The 20,958-nt window shown below is 41.1% G+C and overlaps 1 protein-coding gene across 2 annotated transcripts in view; it reads left to right on the forward strand.

Moving 5' to 3' along the window:
• The first annotated feature begins 3,705 nt into the window (after nt 1–3,705).
• Nucleotides 3,706–20,958, forward strand: part of LDLRAD4 (low density lipoprotein receptor class A domain containing 4) — a 432,405-nt gene continuing 415,152 nt past the window's right edge. Inside the window, exon 1 of one of the 2 annotated variants that reach the window (XM_074944679.1) lies at nt 3,706–3,876. The gene's annotated coding sequence lies outside the window, so the exon portion shown is untranslated. Of the gene's footprint in view, nt 3,877–3,917; nt 4,050–20,958 lie in introns of those variants that run through there. The other variant, XM_074944680.1, reaches the window with a different exon arrangement.

Consider the following 20,958-nt stretch of genomic DNA (forward strand, 5'->3'; position numbering starts at 1 on the left):
AGGCCAAGTCATCTACTCCCACACCATAACAGTAACCAAAACCAACATCCATTATGTCCTCAGTCTCAAACTCACTCCTCTGACTCCAACTACCTGAAATACTAGCCTCCTTGATTGTCTTGCCTCACAGGAGCCTGTTGCATCCTTTGCCTTGTAGGGGCAAAGGGGCTTTCAGTGGCAGGATCAGCACTGGGCCCAGAGGAGGTGCCTAACTAGTAGTGAGTATTAGCTGTTTTCTCTCCAGACCTTAGACACATTGACCACCCACATCACCTTCCATAAGGCATCAGCAGGATGGGCCTATGTATTCCACACTGCAGCCAGAGCTCATGATCCTCCAGTGTATTTTTGCGATGTGGGAACAGGGATTGACACAAAGAAGAGCAGTCTTCTTTTTTGTGTGAATCCCTGCTTCCACGCTGCAAAAATATCTAGTAACAGCTGTTCTCTTTCCAGGTGCTAACATCACAGTGTCTCAAGAATGGACTTCTGTTTTGTCTACCTCTCTGGGTATTCCATTCTCATTCTCCTGGCATATGCCAATGAAAACAACGTATTATCAGTAAATGTGTGACTGTCCCTGTATTGCTCCTTTCCCAATCTTCCTTGCAGAAGCCCAAATTGCCAAAAGAAGCCTGCCATCATACTTTCGTGTGAAATTTGAAATGCATATAAACCTTTGAGTCAAAAGTAGACTTTGGTCTGGTAAACCATCCTGGGTCCATAACATTTTTCAAATAGGAAAATTTCACTGGCTCAAAAGTTAACTCCAAAAAAAAAAAAAAAAAAAAAAAAGAATGAAAAATGTGTGACACTGTGAAAATGTATTTGCATATTTCTCTCAACCTCATACTCTAGCCTTTTCTGTGGAAAGTTAGAAAGAAGGAAAAGGATGAAAGAAGTTACAAACATTAGGAAAATATCAGTATTTTAAGTGTTCATTAGCTATAAATAATACTTATAAAGTGTGCGTTAGGGCTAAATGAGCAGTTTGGGTGATTGCTGAACCAAAGGAGTCATTTGACAACCTACTTGGCTTAACCAAATTGTGTGAGTTTGGCATGATAGAGATTCAGTAAAGTAGTGGCACAAATTCCCTCGAGTTGTAACAGTGGTAAAAGGCAAAAGTCATTGCCAGAATACGGGGCGGGGGGGTTGCTTCCATTCACCTTTGTTGAATGTTGTGGTTATAGCGTGAACTCAAACTTGTTTTCATTCATCCACCCCTAGATATTAATCAAATAGGGCCATATTGTACTCTTGGTTACACTGGTGCATCTGAGAGTGTAATCTGGCCCATTACTGAATGTCTAATATATGACATCAGTTTATGCCTGCCCATACCTGCTAAAGATACATGAGAAGTGTTGCTATTCATTGTGTACTTATCAGGATGGAGATTGGTTTTCTGTGTGATGGCAAGCAGAAATAGCCCACTTTTCCCTATATCCTGTCTCCTTTTTTAAGAAGCAAAATCCCTCAGCAATCTGACCTCTGCTCCAGAATCTGTACATGGGGATAATCTGTTAGAGGGTGGGTGATTTGTTATGTTTCAAGAATTTTTCTTTGGTTAAAGAAGTGCCTGTGGGGACTTGGTAAAATTCCGTGACAGAAGTGAAGGACTTTAAACACAATCTGCATTTCTTTTTCTTTGCAATGGCATTGAGGAGGATAGGGCTGAGGATAGTCTGTGCTTGGGAGTGTAGAACTCTTGACCTTCAGCTCCAAAATACAGAGGCATCTATTTAGAGGACTTAAAACTGGAGCTCTGCCGATTTGAGCCAGTAGGGGAAGCATTGAGTGAGCAAGGGGTCTCAACCTTTTTCATAGGAAGGGCAGGGTAGTTGTAACCTTCTGGTTACTTTTCAGAGTAACAGCCGTGTTAGTCTGTATTCGTAAAAAGAAAAAAGAAAAGGAGTACTTGTGGCACCTTAGAGACTAACCAGTTTATTTGAGCATGAGCTTTCGTGAGCTACAGCTCACTTCATCGGATGAAGTGAGCTGTAGCTCACGAAAGCTCATGCTCAAATAAACTGGTTAGTCTCTAAGGTGCCACAAGTACTCCTTTTCTTTTTTCTTCTGGTTACTGTTTGAGACCTCCAGGTTGAAAATCCATGGTGATATCAGATTGATTGATGCAATCTACCTTTTCTGGGCTACCTAACACTCCTATTGCTCCTTGCTCTAGTTCATCCAAAATATGAATGTTAAAATTATCTTTGTCAGTGTCAATCTGACCCTGTATGCCCCTTTCTTGGATTCCCTCTACTAGTTCACATTTTCCATCTAGTTCAAACTGCTTGCATTACTCTCAAGACCTGCATAACTCTTATTTATCAGGCATTGTCTTTTCTGCATGGCAGCCAGGCCCCTTTACTTTATTTATAATTCTGGCCTGGATGCTCTGTTCATCTGCATCTCCCACAATAATTTGTGTACCTCTTACCATTATGCTATGTAGGTATGGAAAGCCTTCTCAACTCTGATCTGCCAAATCACTATCCTTGGTGCATCCCACTTACAACTCACATCTTAAACAATACCTACAAAAAGGGGAAGCAGAAAAATCAAGCAACAAAACAAAGCAAGCAAGCAAACACAAAACAAAAAAAGCAAAAGCAAAGCAAACACAACACAGCCCCACAAATAAAAACAAACAAAAATTCCCCTAAACACATTTGAACCATCAGAAATGCACACAGTAAGCTTACGGTTGTAACTCTTGTCATTCTTAACCATGTCCATTTGTTACTATTTGCTCCCCGCCCCACTCAGTATGTCTTATCTAAAATTATCCAGTAGACTAATTGCAGGGAAGGAACTTGGGGAACTACACCCTGGGTGGGGAAGAGCAATTGAGTGGGTCACCTGCTTTGGCAAGAAAAGGGGATTTGGTATGGAGGGTGGCCTTCTTTTAGGGAGGAGAAACGTCATATTAAGCAATTAAGAGGATTTTTGTTGACAGGGGGAGGATATCTATGAAAATTTCCATGCTTAACAAGCATAGGCACAAAGGACAGCAGCATTAGCTGTCCGTGGCACGTCAAGCATGCGATGACCCCACTTTATGGAAGTAGTGCACGATGGAGCAGAGGTACAAATAAGGGTGAATCAACATTTGAGCCCCTGTAGTGCTGGTCACTGCATTTGGGAGGTAAGGCGCCAAGAGGCTATCAGCAGAGCCGGGAAAGGGCGTGTGGGACCTTTGACAGCAGAGAGTTTCATCGCTCTCCTTACAGTGTGTATGGCAGCACCCATTGTTTCATGTTCTCTGTGTATATAAATCTCCCCACCGTATTTTCCACCGCATGCATCCGCTGAAATGAGCTGTAGCCCAGGAAAGCTTATGCTCTAATAAATTTGTTAGTCTCACAGGTGCCGCAAGGACGCCTGTTCTTTTTTCGCAGTCTGTAACACCCTTCCAAGCACTGAGGGATGGACACCGGTTTGGACCCCCCGTGCAGTGCCAACCCTGACCTGGCCTCATGTGAGGGGGGGGGGGGGCAGGTCCAAATAAATCCCCTCGACCGGATCGCAGCGCCCGGCCTGGAGGGTGGCCCCCGCCTGTGGCCCATCCCGCCCAGCAGATGTCAGTGTGGCCTGTGAATACCGGCGGCGGGGCTGGGCAGGAAGCTTCCCCTCCCCCCGCAGCTTGCTTCCTTCCCCGTCTCTCTCGGGCTGCCTGTCACCGGGAGCCAGACAGGCAGCAGCCAGGGGAGGCGGGGGAAGGAGGCGAGCCTGGGAATGAGCTGGAGGCAGAGCCGGGCTGAGCGCACGCAGAGCCGCCGCTGGAGACAGACAGCGGGAGGCGGCCGGCGCTGCCTGGGCTCTGCCTGAGACACCCCCCGCGCCGGGGCGGCAGGGCTCGGAGAGGCGGTGAGTGGCAGCGCCTGCCCGGGCATTTCTCCCCTTCGCTCGGCGGCCGCCTCGGGGCTGGAGCCGGCGCTGCTGCTCCCGGGGATGCCGCTCGGCGGGAGCCCCTGTGAGCCGGGGAGTTGCTGCAGCAGCCAGAAAGTGCCTGGGAAAGTGCGGGGAGGCCCACGTTTAAGGTCCGCGGCTCTTAAAGAGACAAGCCCCAGGTTGCTGTGGAAAGGTGGCTTCCCTGTGACCCGCGCGTGTGTGCCCGTGGGTGGGGGGCGCACCGCATGTGGGTGGGTAGCCAGCCTGCCGCTCCACCCGCCTGCAGACACACCTGGGTGTGCGCACGGGGAGAGAGGGCTGGGTTCCGGCTTTTTAGCCCGGGTGAGTGTGCAGGAGCTGCCGGTCGTTTGCACTGGCTCGGCGCTGCCTTCCCGGGGTTGCGGTGACCCAGCCTGCTGGGAGAGTGGGCTCTGGAGGACGTGTCTCTGGGGCTGGAGCGCAAGCGGCAAAGGGGACTAAACGGTTGCCCTGTGAGCCCCTTTGTTGTTCGTGTTACCTTGTCAGTGGGGGCTTAGTTTGCGTGGGAGGGAATGACCGGCTGTAAGGTGAACATGGCTTTTAAATCAAAGGCGATGATGATATTCCACCTTTTAGTTGGATTTTTTTTTGGGGGGGGGTCATCCTTGCAAAACTCTGACACAGTTGTCTGGAGGGTTTTGTCTAAGCGTTTGGAATCACCGTCTTTCACTCCTCCCTCCAGCGTGTTTGTGTTCTTCATCCTGGAAGGGAAATCTGGAAATGTATCGTGCATCTGTTTGTCTTGCTTTGTGGGCTGAATGGATTGGTTTGGTTTGGGATGCTGCATGCAGATGGGGGGGGGACTTATTGGGGTGCTTCAGCATAGGTCACTATAAAGGTGGCTTCACTGAAGCTTTTCAGAGAAGAGAACAGGCTTCAAAACTAGAGTTATATTATCCAATTTGCTCTCTGTCAGCATGTTCCTTCAGGAGGGTACTTAAAATAATCCTTACATTTTGTATGAATATTCATCTGTTGCTATGAAGAGTTAATTTTACCTAGCACAGTGAGGTAATATTAAATGGCAGGTCTGCTACATCAGTCCTTGCTGCCCTGAAGAAGAAAGATTATAACAGAGGTGTCTGTACTGTAAAGAAAACTGTTCAACAGACCCATGCAGACAACTTTTACAGGATGGAAGGGAGCAGATAAGCATTTACTTGTATCTGTTGAACTCATGGAAAATAGACTCCTATTGACTGAAATCTGTTTGTTTGTTTTCTTTTCCACCTATTAGCACAAGTCTAATGTAGCCTTCTCTGTATCTCTGATCTACCTTGATGGCATTGAGTAGGGTAGTGGTTCTCCAACTTTTGTTCTGGTGACCCCTTTCACACAGCAAGCCTCTGAGTGCAATCCCCCTTATAAATTAAAAACACTTTTTAAATATTTAACACTAATATGAATGCTGGAGGCGAAGTGGGATTTGGGAATGGAGGCTGACCACTCACGACCCCCCATATAAAAACTGTGTGACCCTTTGAGGGGTCACGACCCCCAGGTTGAGAACCCCTGGAGTAGGAACATCAGAAGTTTATGGCATGAACTGGGAAGCTAATTTTGCTGTTATATGTGAATGTATGTATAATATTCATATAATAGTTGCCGAGAAATTTAAATGGATAAAATACATATTTTAGTTATTTTCTTTTGAACCTCACGATGGAATAAACAGGAAACAGGCAAAACCAGAAAAGAACTTCCCTTTGTTCAGTGGTCTTAAACTGTACATCTATGATGATGTGTGGTCTAAATTGAGGATTTTTCTGTAATGTTCAAGGTTGAGCAAAATGTATTTTTTTATGTGTAACTGATGGTGATTGTGCATGACAGTAAAACCAGGTAAGTAATTTTATATGATACTGAAAAGGGCATTTGGAATTATAAATGTATAATTTTAGAATGCCTAGAGTAATATTTTTTTCAATTAGGACAGAGTCATATTTAATTAGAAAGGATCTGTTTTAAAAAGACTTAATTTTTTTAAAGTGCTTATGCAAGGAAAAGGTGCATCGCATAAAGGTGTAGAGAAAAATATACGCAGGATCTCATTTCTCAGGTTAGCCATCAGGTCAGAAGTATTTCAGCAATAAGAAAGCAGAGGGACAATTACTGGTAGTTATACAGCAATCTAAAAAGAATAGACTTCAGGGAAAGTTGATGAACTAATATGATGGATAACTACAATAACATTTGCTGCTGGGAAATGTTTTTCTGCATTAGAGTTTTCAAACCCTAAGTGTCTTTAATTGGACAGAGTTTTGTTTTGCCCCCACTTGCTAATTTATTTTCTAGGATAACATTCTAATGGCTTTGCATTTCATAGCAGTCCAAAATTGGTTTAAATAAAATGATATTCGTTTTGATGCACTGCTAAGTGGAGCTCTCTGGTGATGGTGCAGGCTACCACTAGCAAGCATGCAGACACTGTAGCTTCATCTTGTTAGAAATAAAAGGGACTCTTTTGCTGGAAAGACATTGAGGGGAGACAGTCTATTAACTGATGAATGTCCCCACTTCACTGCCAGCTGAAATAGTGACAAAATGTTCTCCACATCTATATCTGTACTGGTGTTGCAGCACTGAGTATTGAGTTACACTGAGTATGCCACAAAGTCAGTAGTAAGAGAATTTTAACTGCAGTGTGTCAAATATATATCTACACATGTGTATATACATAAAATACATCTTTATATATTCTGTATTTTTGGCTATGTATTAAATTCTGCCACGTGAGTACGTGAAGATTGCTATTGCACGTACATAATGCATCTCAGTGTGTTCTCTTTCAGCAACCTGAGGTGCCCATACAAAGCTAAATGATGATAAATGTAAGACACACAATGAGTTAACAATGTAAGATCAGTCCATTGGCTTGCATTAATTGAAACATTCCAGGCTCTGACACAATTTTTGATGGATGAAGTTGAGTCTATGTTTCAGTGTCTTGGACATATAAGAATATTTGGGGAAACAAGAAGAAAATTGGATTCCAGGATAAGATACAACTGTCCAAACTTTTTGGGAGGCTTAATGTTTATCAGTAAAAATATTACTGGAAAATCTTGAAATAACTCATCCCTTCATCATTTTGAGGGAGATAAACAGAGTTACGTGCAGTTCCTTGTAGGTAAGATCTTTCAGATGAGACCTTAAAAGCTGAGTTGTTGTCTTTTGTGTGTGTAAATTAAAAGTGCCATGACATTTTTGGAAGAGTTTTTTTGCCCCAGTTTGCTTGATCAGAATTTCATTCCTTCCTTTTCCTTAGCTGTTGTACAACATGCTCTGTTGTGTCTATCTGTCTTGCTCCTGCCCTTTACCCAAGAAGTGGCAGCACTCAAGTGGTACTGTATATGAACAGGCCTTTGGTATCCCTTCAGGATGTAGAATGCTGTCTGAATGTAAAAAATTACTATGAAAATCATCCTAGATTTTAAAAAAACACTTCCTATTCAGTGTAAACTTTAAGAGAAATGCACAATTTTAAAGAGTTACGCATTTTTACATTCCATATGTTAACATGAAATGCTATTGCATTTTATTTTTTGCCCGATGATTAGCCTTGGAAAAGTTTTACGCTAGCTGAAGTTGCTGTAATTCAGAACAACTTTATGCATATACGTATGAGCATGCCTGTCAATAACAGAAAGGGACTCTATACACTTCTAGGAGATTTTAGTGCAGTCTTTTTGCAGGTTTGGTGTGCATAACTGCTGAATTCTTCAATGGCGCCCTGCCAGCACCAGCTGCTTGTTAAAGGAACTTGTGCCAGTACATTGGTGCATCAGTTGTTGAGAATCCACTCCCTCAGTGTAAACATTCATACACATTTTTCTATTACCCAGCTGGTGACTGTTTCTAAAAATAGCTGTCTTGCCTGGCACATTGAGACCTGGAAGCAGTCTGCTAAGGTAGTTACCCCTCTGGACACAATGGGAAATTCTGAGTTAATTTGGTTTGTAATTTTGTAGATCCTTGGGTGAGCTGCTCACTGTCGAGGGGAGATTACATCTTGGAGTTCTGCCATTCATTCAGCAAACTCTTGCCCAAACCAGAATTATACAGAGAACAAAGTAATTGATGGCCAGTATATAGCAATGTCTTCAATGCTACTGAGGAGAGGTACCAAGGGACTTGCCCTGCAGCCCTTAGTTTAGTAGTCCCATTGAAGTTAATGGGACTATTCAGGTAAGTATCTCTGGCTTAGTAGGACTGCAGGATCTGGCTCAAAGCACAATGAAGCAGGAGAAATTAAAGTAAATGAGATAAATGTATGGTTCATGGATTTACTTTTTCCCGTGTGTTGTACACAAAAAATTGAATGTTCCAATAAAGAGCAGTTAAAATTTCTTTCAGTTGTGCTACACATATGAAAGAAAAATGTCAACACTTTATTTTAGTGTCTTATTTGCTGACTACCAAACCCTACAGACAATTGTATATGTATGTAGATTAAAGAAGATTATATGTTGAGTGCAAAATCATTAGTTTTTTGTGGCCTAAACATCTTTGTGTATATTATATTTTTTATATATATATATATATATATATATATATATATATATATATATATGCATTTAGTAAAATGCTTCACTAGTATAGGCACTGATTGGGGATACTGTAAGTAGTGTATTTTGTTAGTTACTTTTCGTGTCAATAACTTAGTTAGGCACAGGAAATATGCAGGCACCTGTAATATCTTTAATTACCGGAGTAATACTGTGCAAGTTTCTTCTTCCTAATTAAGATAAGGAAATGAAAATTAATCTTTTTGTGTGTGCTGTGATGGATCTCAATATTGTTCACATCTGGATTCCTTTTCTTTGAAATCCTATTAAAAATGGCACTTTGGCTTTTAAAATTGTATTTGTGAGGCACTTTCTTTCCACCGAGCTTGTTTTTCAGATGGAGGGCTTGGAAACGACAAAGAATCTAAATGTAATTTCTCTTAAGATTGGCAACTGAGAGCTTTCCCGGATGAAATAAGTTTGCACTGTGCCAAATGGTTGACTTTTCTAGAATAAAAACTCTAAAGGGTAATGCGAAAAGTCCTCTGGTTAATATATTGGCATTCCCAGAACCCACTAAAACTCAGGCAGGTTGCCAGACACCACTTAATGAGGATGCAGAATGTCTGGCACAAATCCACATGAACAACAGCAAAGAAGTTTGGGGGTGGGAGTGTGTATGTGGTGGGAGGAGGGGCGGGGAAGCTGCGTGCCCACACCCATTATTAATTTTTAATTACTGTATTTTGCAGTTAAGCTTAACAGAAATCCTCTCCACCAGATTCTGAAAGCTTTGTATGCACAAAAATGTGGATGTGTAAAATTAAAATAACCCTCGTTTGTGGCAGAACTGTATAGGGATTATTTTGTGAGGGGTTTCTTATGTGGGTGTTTTGTTTTTTTTTGGTCAGTGGGGAGGGCATAGAAGAAGAATGGGAGATGATAGCTATTTTATGAAGTTTTGTTGTTTGCTAAAACAGAAAAGCATTTAAGAAACTCTGTCTGTCAGACAGTTTGTGACAGTGCAAGTCAGTGCTTGCCAAGAACCAGGCAGACAGACTGTTAAAGTTACATGACGGGGATAAATAAATTACTGCTGTCTGAAAGACACACAGTCACTGCAAATGTGTGATGTGCCCTTGCTTGCGGTGGTTGTGTTTGCTTACGTTTTGCCTCATGGCAAGTCTTCTGCTCTCTGATGAGAATTGTGTGACTTGGTTCAGAAATACATATAATTTGGTTGTAACAGTTCAGTAAATATATCCATCCTATATTTTGTAGCTGTTTTTTAGGATTCTGATCCCAAGTTTGAACCTTCCTCACATGAGCTTCACTCTGCCTTACGTAAAGCAGCACCCATTTCTATTTGTAGGCTTGTTCTGGATAAAACTAAATTATGTCCTCTTTACATCTTGAGCTCCTGGCATTTTTGACATGATTATGTAATACAGATAGACCTGTGAGTGTTTAGGTGTATATGTCCCAGAATGAACCAATAGAGGGAGGGGGAAATGCATGGGGAATACTGAGACAGTTGTGTGGAGCTCTTTGTTGGTGGTATAATGTACTTTGATCTCTGCCAATGTAGATTTCTAGTTGGCTATGTGACAGGTGCAGCAAGTACTCCTGGAGGAATTCTGTGCCAAAAAATTAAAAATTCAGCACACACTATTTTAAAATTTTGCATATTTTATTTGTCTAAATTATGCAATATAATCACACCAATTTCAATTATTTGGGTAATTTATTTAAACTACAATACAGTGGATGGAGAAAGGGAGTGGGGAGCACTGGAGAAAATCCCCAAACCCCCTTTGTCTAATAGTAATGTAGTTAGATTTGACCCTTTATTTCTAGTTATTAGTCAAGGAATATATGTAGCCATATGCTCATATTACATCACAGGCAACTGAAGAGCAAGTGAGGGATGGGGAATTACATCACAATTTATATTGGCTACTGACCATCTCCAGAAAGGTCAGTAATAAACAGTTCATGAAGCGCATTTTGATATGAAAATTTTTCAGTCAAAAAATTTAGACCAGTTCTCACCACTAAAGCATCATAATCATTTGTCAGGCCATATTGTCATTTACAATAAGGCTCCTTTACACCATTCTGGCAATGTAAAGGAGCCTTAACTCTTTTATAACTGTTTTATACTCCTGGGGGAATTCACTAAGAACAATGGAAACAATTCACTAAGCAGGCAGGCTGCTACATTCTGCTCTGCCGGAGGGGACAGAGCCTGCCCCACACCAACCTCCTCAGAAACACCCTGAAGCCTTGTCCCTCCACGCCGGACATGCTGTAATAGTAAGTGAGAGGGACAAAGTGTCGTTTGCTCGCTCACATGCCCAGCCCCACCGCCCAGCAGTGATTGACATCTCCCCATGCATGCAAGCCCGCCTAGCCCCGCCCCCCAGTGGTAATTTACATCTCCGCAGGATACTCCAAGTGCCCAAACCAATGTGCCTGCACTGCCAGGGAGGGGTGCATGACCGCTTTTGTGGCTTCCCTTTGCTTCCCTATCAGAAGTAATTTTTCTGCAGGGAAGCAAACAAATCTGCCGGGAACATGAATTCTGTACGTGCACAGTGGTTCAGAATTCCCCCATGAGTAAACAAGCTTCATGGTCTCATCTTAGTAGTGGTGGACATTGTGCCCAAATTTCCAAATCAACCATTCATTTAGGACCAGTTCCAAATAAGAGGGCAATATATCATAGAAAAGAGACAGCAACAGAATGTTGCAGATGAGAATGAAGATGTATTGGGATAGTACTTGCAGTCCATTCATTATGGTTGGCACCAGCTAGTGACGTGTTTCTTTCATGTTAAATAGATTAATTTAATTTTAAATAAAAGAAGTGAAAATATCATAGTATTTTATAACATAGCCCAAAGTCGACCTTTCAAAAACAGTAAAGATGAAACTTGAATTTGCTATTGTGTATGTAAGGTGCAGGCATTACATCTTATACTTTTCCCATCTCCTGCATAATTTTCTGACATTAATATTTCACTTTGACTGTAACGCTTTCTAGTCTGTATGTTGCTCTAAGGTTGTCTATGTTTTTTAGTAAGGTTTGGTGTGGTCTGAACATTTGTGTCTGGCTGAAGATCCTTGCAGCTGAATAGTTCTATCACAATTCTAGGACTATGAACATGAAATCTGTTTGGTTATGATCTTGGAGCAGAATATGAAGTTCTTATGAAGCGTTAGAATAATTGTGAAATTATAAATACAGTAAATGCCCTAAACTTTCCCAGCAGGAGAACAAAATGTCCTCCTTATGAGGAATTCTATATTTATTCATACTCCTAAAGTTAGCGATGTTTCACTGGTCTAGTGACTATCTGAGCATCACATTGTTATATTCTGATATAAGGTTACCGTATCTTGTTTTTCATCTTCATTTGGTGTCCATCATTATGATACTTATTGTAACAACTTTTTAATTTTAAAAATAGAATTCCCACCCTGCTGGGTTCCAAAGGATGTTAGAATGAAAGTGGTGTGTGTAGGGTGGAGGGGTATTAAGTAACCTCTTTTTATTGCATAGCTGTGTTGAAATGGTTACAGTTTTGGTTTCTCATACCTAAAAACTATTTGCATTCTTCTGTTTCATGAAGGGACGCTCTGTGACTGAGACACAGGAAAGATATTGCAGAGCAGTCTATTCAACACCTCTCCTCTACCAGTAAGACTGGAGTGAAGCTGTTATAGTGTATGCATTAATTAAAGAATGAGCCATTTTGACTTATGACATGTAAACTCCTGTAAAAGTTGCCTGTCTTTTTTCTGACACCTAGAGCAAGGATTAGTATGAAAGTATGCATTTGTGCGCCCTCACCAGTAGGGTTAGGTAACGCTATTCTATGGGGTTTCCTGAATGTAGATGTTTTTGTTTAAAAGAGAGGACATGTTCAGATCTAAATGCTACTGTTACAGCTAGCACTTACTGCTCTCATTTAACCACAAGTTATTTTGTTCAATATGTTCACTTCCATAGTGGGGGAGAAGAATTCCTTCCACTGCAGAAAGTATTCTTCAGTGAAATTCTATGTTCCATGCTATGCAGACTAGCAGATTGTAATGGTCCTTTTTGCTCTTAAAGTATCTTAAATCGATGAAACCTTTGTTGGCATTTTCAGCAGAGGCAATAGTCTGTCAAGAGTGACTTCACGGCCTCATCTCTTTTAGCTTAGAATTGAAGAACGTTTTGGGTAGTGGCTGGTGTGGCTTGTGCTGTGCCTGATTTGATTTCCAGAGTTGTCAAGCTGACACCTGTCATGAGAATTGAAATTCACAAACGCTTTTTAAAAAACCAAGTTTTGTTTTGTTTTAGTTTTTGTGCTGCTCTTCCACACATCATCCTAACAGATGCCTGGCCTCCCAGGATTTGACTAGTGTTAAGCAAAATGAAACTGAATATTTGCAGAACTTAGGTGGAGGAGACATGCAGTTCTTTGCCACTCCAAACAAGTGACTATGGACATTTGTAGGAAGCTAATCCCAAATGTTTCTGGTCTGCCTCAGTGAGGAACAATTGCTGATGCACAGGTGTTCATATGAGAGCTTTTTTTCTTCAAAAGTTGCATGGGAGAAAATGTAATAGAGAAAAGAAAGCGTCTTTACAAACTGCTCTTCCCGCAGTGTCCAATGCATAATGTTGTGTGAGTGTGTGTGTGTGTAAGTGAGAGAGAGATGTGTTGAGTTTTACCCTCAGTCCAATACCCAGCCAGCTGTAGAGTCTAGTAAGGTGGGGCCTGTGCCTCCTCCCTTTCCCACAGGCTCTGTGTTAACTTCTGACAAGACCTACAGGCAGAAGATAAAGCCCCTGCCAGTTCCCATACTATTTCCCCCAAGGTGCATCTCAGGTGAGTTCGTATGTTCCTGTCAGGCTCTCATGGCTTCCAATTAGTGCTTTTTCTTCCCCATTGTTTTTTCAATCCAGAGTTAACCTAAACAAGACATTCAGTGAGTCAAAGCCTCCGCCACATAGTGTCCCTTTCCACCCCTTCATTTACCCCTCACCCTGTCAGCCTAACTACAGTAAACCCAGGCATACATCCCTGTGGGATTCTGAGGAAGAAGGGAAAATGTCATAATCTTCTTTGGTGTCCGACTCTGAACTTGTCTCTTTGAGGAGTTTTTTTGAATGCAAAGGCCAGGGCATGAGCCACTTAGAGTAGTAGTCAAGGCATTACGCTTGTCTGAGGATTCTGTAACACCTACTGCCTTCCCAAAAAGAAAAGAGATTTCTGTACTGTTTCCTATTAGAGGAAAGGATTGATGTTTTGGGCAAAATGCATATAAGCTCTGTAAGGAGGAAAAAGAACTGGGTCTCCTTGCCAAAAACCATCCCTATACTGCAGGGTGCTCTAAGATACGTTGTGTTTCCTTACATGGAGCATCTTCTTCTCTATGTAACCATCTGACAAGAAGATAGCTTCTGTCTTAACAAAATACATAATCTAAGGGTTTGGGAGCAGCTTTAATTTGTTTTTTTTCACAAGAGCTCTTATTATCTCATTTAAGGATGTTGAGAAGGTGCTAGCCTCCCTTGAGAGGAGGAGAAAGAGACAAATTGGATCATGTCACTTTAGCTACTGCTTTTCTAGCTAACACGTCTTTATATTTGCTAAACCCATGGGCAGTGGAGCAGTAGCTGATAAACCTCCTTGGTCACTGAGTTTAGGAACAACCTAAATCTCCTCTCCCTACTACTCTGAGTAAGTATACTTTTTGGTGTAGCCTATATAAAATAGTTTTAAAGCAGGGAATTTTTTTTTAAGTCTATACAAGTTCAGATATTTCCAAGATGGGCCAGTCCATTTCTGCTTAAAAGTTGAAAAACTTCTTTAGAAGATCATACCAGCCTCATAGATCTTCCCAGTTTGTGACTTGGTGAGCTACAGTATATATTGAAGGGACAAGAGACGATGCTTGGGAGGTCCCCATTCCAGTATTTGCAGTTTCTGACTTCCTGCATTTCCTACACTCTGACTCCCCTAAACTTGTTCCGGTGTAGTCTGGATGGGTAGTTTTACTATTTTCTCAGAGTGGGGGAAAAAAACTATCCAACAAATGGGTTCTTGCTGTTTTTTTCAGAGAGTTACTACATAAAATTTACCTCAATTTTCCTCATTTCAATAAATGTGTCCCTGAACCCTGCCAAAAGACATGCTTATAAGCAAGTGTGTCCCATTCCTCCTAGATATTTGTGCTAGTCTTCCTGTCCCTTCTGAGAAGTTAGATGAAGACATTTACTCTCTAGTGCTGAAGGATATAGAAGCTTCAGAAGTCTTGCATTTGAAATGGTTAAACTGCTTTTTTAGAAATACAAGAAATTCCAGATAGAATCTCTTTGTTCTCAGTAGCAGCTGTACAACAGAGAACTTTTAGCATCTACAGATCTGAAAGGTGCCTCGCTTTCCTAATATCTATTTCAGCATCTTATCATAAATATTTAAGATTCAAGATCACCCAGTCCTTTCAGTTTTCACCAAGCTCTTCTAGCACAACTCCATGAATGTTCTCCTAGAATCTGATTGTAGTAGCAGCCACCTCTAATAGGGAGGCTTTCTGTTCTGTCATATTTATACAATTGCTAAAAGTGAAACTTATTTCATAGACCCGTGTTGTGATTCAAAAAAATGTGCTCCCTTCTTTCATCGTAGGGGTTTATAATAAGACGTCAAGAAAGAACTAATCCACCTGGGAGCTTGCGTCAGTGCTTGGGAGAGCCATATGTGACTGCTTCAGACAAGGCTTCAGAAAATGGTTCCACTAGCAACCAAGGTGCCCTCACAGACCCATCCATCTGCCAGACAGTCCTGCAACTCATTGGCTTAATGACTTCTGTCTTTGATTTGATGTCTCTTCACAGCAGAGCTCCACTTTCCTCCCTGTAAGTGGTCTCACAAATTTCACGCTTTGGAGAAGAAACTCTCCATTCTGGAGAACGTCAGGAAGTCTGTTCTCTGGTCAACCCAACCTGCTCATCTTCTCCAGGGAGCTGGGCTCCCCAGTCCTGATGAGACTACTGTTAATGATACTCTCGTCTTCTTGGATAGGGAGCTTGTGCAAACCAGGCGTCTGGGTAGAGAAAGGCTCAATAGATTGCACATGAAACAGGTCTGACCTCACAAGCAGGTAGAATCCAGTCAAGCTGCTACGACTTAAAGTTTTATTTTAGCACACAGAGCTGTACGAGGATTTGCTGCAACAGCAGTTGGAAATCTAATTTGCATAACGGTGTATAAACTAGATGCTTACAAATTTCACCTTATTGCTTAATGGAAATGCTTGTCAGACTATTGAGGTGTCCATGGCCTGCAGTGTGTGTGTGTATATAGTATAGATATTTGTATTCTTAGATGACCCTGTAGAGTTAAGAGCTACAGGAATTATGTGCCGTGGGGAGATAAATCCTGTAAACTTCAGATGGTACTTGTACTTTTTGTGGTAAAATTGTGCCCATTGGGACCAGCTGTCACGGGATCAATCAGTCCTTTTTTCCAGCCTCTCTCTCTCTCTCTCTCTTTCTTTGTTTATTTTTAGGCTAAAGGGGCTAAGTCTCTGTTGCAAAGTCTAGGCTGATCTCTGATTTCTAATCCTTCCACCAGCCAAACAGTCGAGCTGAGAAGAGAGAAAAACTGCTCTCGGTAGCAGTACAGCTTGATTCTTTATTGTGATGATCAATATGTAAGGGCTGTGCTGCCTCAACAAGTCTACTGGAAACATAGAAACCTGGAGGATAAAACATTTTATTTTATTAATGGTAATTATATGAGTAAATCTGTTCCTGTACTTTGAGCAGAGGTAATTCTGTCTCTAATAAAAAAAAAAAAATTGTACAGCAGAAGAATAGTAACATAAATCTGAATGAAGATACAAGCAGTGAGTCAGTCCTGGAAAAGAATTGATGTGCAAGGACTCTTACTCCGGTGTAGTTTCATTGATTTCAGTGGGATTCTGTGTGGGTGTAAGAGCCCTCCCTGCTTGAATCAGTTTGCAGAATTCAGGCTTTAGGACAGTAACCTGCAGGGGGTGAGAGATAAGAAGCACAGAAAGTGAGTTTAGCTCTTCCCTGTGGGCTGGAGATAGTCTTAGGGCGATATTTTTAGGTAGAGGAAATGCGGCTTGTGGTGAATGCAGATTGGAGTAGGAGGGGGAACTCTCGTAGCATCAAGCATGGAAGAGGGGAGCTCTACTTAACAAAGCTAAAGAAGAGGAGGGGCAGTTGTTCTCCCCTCTCTTTTAGTTTAAAGTCTGATTATATGAAGGGGAAAGGGTGCTAAAGGGTCCGAAAAGAACACTTTTGACCCTAATGTTTGGCTGTCAAAGTCTTCATTTCAAGACTTGAGCATGGTTTTTTTTCCCCTACTTTCTGAAAAGCTTCTATGTAGGCAGTAGCTTTGTCAAGCTGAAAAACCCCTAGCACTGTAGAGGAGGGGATAGGACGAAAACATAGAATGGGTGCAGAGGGGAGTGACTAAAAGCCAGTTTACTAAAGGTTCAGAAGATGAGTGCTGAAAAAGAGAGAGGTTTATGGCAACTCCTGTGGTAGGTAGGAGAAAAGATTATCTACACTAGCGTGGCTGGAAGCTACTGTGGGTGTGCAATGAAGTTGGGACGCTGTGTTTGAAGCAATCCCTGCTATTTTATTTCCTTAAGGTGTGTTCTTTTAAAGGGCGTCTATATGATTCTATATTCTCTTGCCGTGTACTTCCTGTGAAGTTTTCCAGTTGGAGGAATTCTTCAATGATACGTGCTAAATATATATAGTTTTTCTTCATTGCTTTTAGCATAATAATACTATCTGGTGCCAAAGAACCACTGCTAATCCTCCTGCTCCATATTGTATAGCAGCATGGAGTATCTTGTTTTGCTTGGTCTCACCAGTATGCAACTTTGTGTAGCCGTACCTGGTCACCACTGATGAGTTAAGATACCTTCACCGACAACTAGAGCTAAGGGGGAACTGGATTTTTCATTTCATGGGAAAATCCACATTTTTGAATTTTTTCCATTCCAAAATGGAACAAAACTTATTTTTTTAAAAATTCCCCACAAAATTAAATTCTTAAACCAGTTTCATTTGGGGTTGATCTGATTTGACTCTTGTCTTCCACTTTATATTATAATTTATAATATAAAAAAGGTTGAAATAAAAAACACTTTTGAAACAAAAAATCAAAATGTTCCAATGTCGGAAATTTTGACCTTATCAAAACAAGCTTTTTCAGTTGTGTTGAAATGGACAAGATTTGGTGAAACTTTTGACAAAATCCACTTTTGACAAATCTGCATTTTCTAGGGGAAAAGGTTCCAGTGGAAAATTTCCAACCAGCTCTACCTAGAACTCTTGTGTTTTGTGGGCTTGTCTCAACCTCTGTTATTTTAACTTTATTTGTTTAAGATCTTTCACTTCCTTGCAGTCTTCCCTTCTAGCTCAAGCAACTTTACTTCAGTTATATCTGGTCTCCTCCATGGGAGTCAGTCACTAAGCCCCTTTATTTCTGATTAATTTCTTGACAAATTGCTTCCTTTTCACAGTTGTTTTACCACACAAGATCTTCTATAGGCCTGCTAGTCTGTCTTCCTGATGAAATTCTCTGCTGTTGAATATGGTTACTCTGCCTTGGTTATCAGTTGTTTTAACCTCCTTGTTACTACTTTCAATTGCAGGTATATTTGACTATCCACACATCATATATTAGTTTACCTGCTGCAACAGACTCTCCTGTTTCATTTATCTACTACTAATTCTACATGGTTGGTTGTTTCCATAGTCTGGAGAAGACTTGGGTGAAACATAATCAATCTATTTGAATTTGTTCTCTTGTTTGTAAGGTGGGCTTAACTACAAGCTAAAACTACATTTAGTTTCTTAAGAGCATAGAACTGGAGATATCAAATCACTGATCCATTTAGCCAGGTGCCCTTCCCCTAACAGTGGCCATTATCGGATGGTTCACATGTGAACTTCCTACCATATGATGCTCCTGTCCATTTACTCAAAGGTGTTGATTTAGGAGGGAAGATTACCTTCCTGAATCTCCTCTCCTTCCCCTTGCCATTTAGCATGTGATTTAATAATCCTTATCATTATTGAAGTTGATGTCAGCTAAACAAAATTTGTGACACACAGGATATGCAGACAGTGCTCTTATCTGGAGTGAATTTTCAGCATGAGGTATGCAGGTATGTTAAATCCTGAGGCACTAGTTGAAATTTTAGGTCACTCTCATTAATTTATGACACTTCTAAAGAGAGAAAAAATAGGTAATGCTATTTGCTAACATGGGACAGTCATCAACCTTGCTGCTTAGCGTCTTTTTTTGTTTGGTATTGTTTTGTATTACAACCTTCATGCAATTTATGTGTAGTTTTTTTTTAAAAAGTCATTGTCTTCTGCTTTGAAAGACAAAAATTCTTATATGAAAGTGTATACGCTTGTTTTGTGTATGCAGTAGATTGGAATAGTTCTGTCAGAGCTGACTGGATTACTGTGTTATTGTACATTTGTACTGCATTAACTGTGCTAAATGTTTAACAGGCAATATGTTTAGGGCCTGTACTATGTTTGACATTAATAGTGAAACAGCCAATAGTGAATTACTGCACTAGGGTTCTGAACAACTGAAAAAGGGAGAATATAATATAAAGTGCACATAAAGTGTAACTATTGGCGGCATGAGTTGGCCGGAATAATCGGCTCACCTTTTTATGTCTGTTTAGCAGTCTACTGGCTGACACAGCATCATTTTTGTTTGAAGGTTTTTATAACAAAGTAAATGACGTGCTACAGGGCACAGTTGTTTTCTGAACATCACTTTTAGAGTTGGAACCGTAGGCTGCTGGATAAACAAGTTATGTTCTAATTAGGTATGTCTGTTTTCAGCAAAATGATGTCAGAATGTAAAACCATCAGATTAATTAGGGCTGGATTAAAGCAGCATAAGTGTGTCATTGTGCAATTTCCTCCGCAGTAATGGTTTATATGCTTGGTACTATGAACATGTTCTCTTTGTAGTGGATTCTAATATCTAAACTGTATCAGTAAATGTATTCACCTAAATTTGGGTTATTGCAGACTATGTACTATATGTATTTTATGATTTTTAAATCGGATTTTGTACTTTTTTTGATCATCTAAGCACTACACCCAGATGGACAGACATTCTTTCCTTAACCTGTGTATTATATAATTTTAATATTAGCTTTAATAAAATTTTAATACCTGTTCTTATCAAAAGGTATCTCAAAGTTATCCAGGAGAAAATTGGTATATATTGTAAAATGTAGTTTGTTAAATAAAAACAATTAAATTCCCCAGGAGATGTTTCTATACATCTGTTTTCTCTTAAACATTTAGAAAGAGAGGCATAACCACGTATATTGGTAATTTTGGGTATCATTGTTTTTTGTCATTTTGAGTTTAAAGATGCTGTAGAGGGTAATAATAAATAGAAAACAAAATGAGTTTCTAACTTTCTTGGGGGCATGTTTCAAAAGTTCATGAATGTTTGAAATGTGATGTGAGCTAATTGCAAAAATAAATACGAAATTTGAAAGATTCTGAAGTCAGTTTTGTATAACTTTTGAGATTTTTGCAGGTGTCGGTATGCTCTAAATTGAAGCTGTATATTCAAACATCTTTTCTCCTCACTCCCCACCCTTGCTTCTCAAACATTCAATAGGAAACAGTGATTCTGTCTGGGGACTCCTCTATATTGCTGTTGCCAACTTTTCCCCATTCTCTACTACTCCAGCTTCCGTTCCTCAGTTCCATCTTTCCAATAAAATTTTTGCGCAAACATTAAGGGCAAAGTTATGAGTCTGCTCACACAATCACACAAGTGGTAAAGGGGCATGATGAGACCACTACTTCTGTGACAGGGTGGACTAGGCCCTGTGGACCCCTGCTGGAGGCCTTGCAGCCCTGCCATATCCCAGAAAAGGGCAGTGGAGAGGATCTGCCAAGCTGCCTAGAGAGGCTGTCTGGGGCTCAGCAAATCAAGAAAGAGGCTGCAAGGAGCAGCCAATCATGGCCCAACAGGTCCATTTAAAAGGAACTGCAGGGAGAGAGAGAGTTCAGTCTGCTGGCAGGGCCTGTGGGAGTCTGAGAATCGCTCCTGGCTGCTACTGGGACTAAGCAGGAAGTTACTTGTGGGGACTGGGGGCGTGAGGAAGGAGCTTCTGGCTGGCTGCTGGGACTCAAATAAGATGGGCTAAGGGGAAGTGGCCCAGAGAAATGAAGAGCAGCAATTAGTAAAGGGACACGGCATGAGTGTGCTATAGAATCATAGGACTGGAAGGGACCTCAAGAGGTCATCTAGTCCAGTCCCCTGCACTCATGGCAGGACTATCTAGACCGTCCCTGACGTGCTTGTCTAACCTCCTCTTAAAAATCTCTGGTGATGAAGATTCCGCAACCTCCCTAAGCAATTTATTCCAGTGCTTAACCACCCTGACGGTTAGGAAGTTTTTCCTAATG

The sequence above is a fragment of the Natator depressus genome, chromosome 2, assembly GCF_965152275.1.
Source record: "Natator depressus isolate rNatDep1 chromosome 2, rNatDep2.hap1, whole genome shotgun sequence".
In the NCBI taxonomy this organism is placed as follows: domain Eukaryota; kingdom Metazoa; phylum Chordata; order Testudines; family Cheloniidae; genus Natator; species Natator depressus.